This window comes from Phoenix dactylifera, chromosome 6 (assembly GCF_009389715.1).
Source record: "Phoenix dactylifera cultivar Barhee BC4 chromosome 6, palm_55x_up_171113_PBpolish2nd_filt_p, whole genome shotgun sequence".
In the NCBI taxonomy this organism is placed as follows: Eukaryota; Viridiplantae; Streptophyta; class Magnoliopsida; order Arecales; family Arecaceae; genus Phoenix; species Phoenix dactylifera.
Window position 1 is genome coordinate 12,461,668 of NC_052397.1, and position 3,540 is coordinate 12,465,207.

Here is a 3,540-nt window from a genome sequence, read left to right on the forward strand (position 1 = left end):
TATTAGGCTGAAAATCCAATAGAAATTGAGCTTGTTGGCGCATCCAACTTGTATTTTCCAGGAATCTATCTAAACTCAACCTAGCTCCCAGCTTTTATGCTGCAGAAAAAAACCTATAGAGATCTTTTTTTTCCTTCTTATAGGATTTGAATTTGATGGTGTTTGGTTCATACAGAGCCATGCTTAAATGGACTCTTCAATTTACGAATTCTACAGAATTTTCAATCCAATTCTATAGAGATATCCAAATAGGTCCTAAATGGGGTCAAGTAATGTCAGAATTAATAGTGTGGCGGTATATTGGAATGTAGTATAAGAAACATAATATAGTCTAGTTTGTATAATGAGATCCATTTCTTAAGATAGACTTTATTAGTGGATTCAGAATTTTAATCAAGCCTCCACATTGGGCTTGATGAGTTTTTTGCATCATTCATTTGAAAGAATGACTCGCCTCTTTTTCGACACCTACCGCCTAGAGATCCATGCAAAAGATAGAAGAAAAAGATTAGAATGCTTTAAGATTTGTGCAATGCAAAATGCTTTTCTGGTCTTTTTCACTGACGAGGGGCTAAAACTCCAAAATACAAATATAATAATGCCTTATATTATCAATAACACCTAGAAAATAATATCCTATGAAATAGAAGCATAAACTTCTGCAAAATATTAAGAACAAAATTTTGTATCAAAGCCTATCACAATTTTTGGGGCCGTAAACATGAAGACCATCTGATGTTATGTTGAATCAAATTTTGATAAGGGTTATTTAGAAAAATAAGGCAATATTCAGACACCTTATAAATCATATTTGAATTTCTTTCTTTCTTTTTCTTTTTTTTTTTTTTTGGTAAAATTCTTTTTCCTTTCTTTACAAAACCAAGTTTGAGTATGGGAGACTGGCAAAGGGACTGCTACTCTGCTTCTTCACCCTCCTGTACTAGGCCAATTCCACTCCCATCTCACCAAGACCTCCAGGCCCAACTCTTTGTAACCCTCACTCTCATTCAACTTCTTGAAACTGTTAATTTGGACAATGCGATTCTCCAAATGGGCGGAAGCTGCGGTGATTTGGCCGTTGCCGACCATTAGTTCGGAGAAATGCCTGAGAGAGATTGGTTGTTGGAAGCAACCAAATTAGAAGATTCTCCGGAAGGATGGCAAGTTTTAGTTGGATTAAGGTCCATTCATCTGGGTTTATCTTGGTTGTGATGTAATAGCCCACTTCCTTTGGGCTAGTAGGCCGCGACATGCCTAGCCACGTTCAAATAAATTAATTTTTTAAAAAAAAATTGAATCGGAACAGGGGATTATGATCTCTTGCCCGAACTGCCACTGTTGAGGTGCAACCGAGAGGCACGGCCGGTGCGAACGGCCGACCGATGCCGCAATCAGTCTGAGCTTATTTCCTCTCCCAAACATCTATTTAATCCCCTTTTCTCCTCAATCGACCCATCACCGCCCACCTCCCTACCTCTTTCCTCCTTCATCCTTCCTCTCCAGTGCTAACGTGCCACCTCGGCCAAGTACAACAGCCTGAAGCACCTCCATTCTCCCTCTAGTTCGAGTGCCCTGTTCCAGAGCCACCTCCTCTCCTTCTCGGGTTCCACCGAAAACACCATCGCCGTCGAAGAGCACCTCCTCCACCCCTCGTCGATGAGTTCCCACTATTTCCTTAGGCCTTATAGGCTGTCGCCGGCAGCTGGGACTTGAAAGTTCAAACTTGATATGGATATTGATGTGATAGCACTTTTAGCTTGATTGATAATTATTAGAGTGAAATTTGTATGTGGATCTTGTTGAATGTTAGAATAATTTCAAAATATGGGCTTGCACTGATTGCGTATTTTTTGTTTTATAAAACGGGTTAGACGTATGGCTCAGAATGGTACTATGGTTAAGCCCAATATGATGTGTGATCATTTTGTTTTATGGGCTTTGGTGCACCTTGGATGTATAGGATTGAGTCCTATTTATTGTGGTACTTTGGTATGTAAGCCAGAAAACCCAATTAGGGTTTTGGAGCCTTTAATGGGAAGGCTCCTCTATGTTTCCTATATATAGGCTAGGTCCCCCTCTCCTCTCCGATATGGTTGATAGCTTGCCCCATTGACGGCTATCCTTTGTGAGGAGCAAGGAAGGGAAGATCCAGCCGCTATTATTTCAGGTGACTAAAGAACGTATTCAATATGTCTTCTGCAGGTATATCTCTCAAACTTGAATACGGTAATTATGTGATTTTAAATCTTAGTATGTTATTATTTTTACAATTTAACAGATCTTCCATAGTGTTGGAGTGAGCTAAGAAAATTTTTCCGTAGTGTTGGGGTGGATTATTCTTTAGGTTTGAATATGTATTGGATCATATTTAGAATTGGCATGTAGAAGAAAATATGATTCGGATACTGCAAATAAGTGTATTTTTGTTAGTAGATTTTATTTTATTTTATTTTCAAGGCCATGGAGTATGCATATTGATGAAAAATTCTAGTAATTTAAATTTTACTAAATTTTTCTCATAATTGTTGGACACTATTGAATGTGTTAAACTCAACTTAAGTCTAGGTTTATGATCTAACTAGGGATATTTGTCATTGTTGATGAAGCCACTAGTAAAATGTAATATTCAGTAAAGATTTCGGTTACGAGAAGTTTACATGAGTTATCACATATAGCATTATAGATAGATATTAAGAATCTTGGTGAAGAAAGATTTGGAGGTTAATAGAGTTAATTCTACTAGTAATGCTATTAGCTCAGAAACTTTTAACCCATTGAGTTTGGAGTAAATCCTTTTGACAGGAAGATCAACCTGGATTGTCTAATCAAATTGCTAAGGAAAACTAGGGTTTATCCACTTCAAATTAAACCTGGATATGTTTTGGATTTCAAAAAGGTTGTGGAGATCATGTAATGACCTTAAACTTAACTAATGGCTAGAGGGTTCATTATAGTAAGTATACTCTACATAAATTGAGGGCAAAGAGATCTAGACATTCTGCTCTGCTCTAGTTCAACTTGAAGATTTGAAATTTGGATTTTCTTAATCCCAATGCAAAGAGATATTTTGATCAAAAATCATTTAGCAGCCTTGGAGTATTTGATGGGTTAGATCAGAGTGCGCGGTGAAAACCTGATGGTTGAGTACTTTCAAAGTCTGAGCCTTAAGTAAATTAATTTTGAGGGTGAAATTATTTTTTAAGGGGGGAGAATGTAATAGCCCCCTGCCTTTCGGCTAGTGGGCCGGCAAGTCGGCAGCCCAGGCTGGCAAGTCAGCATGCCAAGCCGGCTTCAAATAAAATAATTCAAAGAACTTTAATCGAAATAGGGATCGCAATCCCCTGCCATAATTGCTCGAATATTCTTGTTGAGGCGCAACTGGTGCGAACGCCCGATAGCCGTTGGAGACAGTTGCAATCGGCAAAATGGTGTCGCCATTCGTCTGAGCATATCCCCTCTCCCAATATTTAAACCCATCTTCTCCTCAATCAACCCATCGCAGCTAACCTCCCCACCTCCTTTCTCCTTCCTCTCCAATGG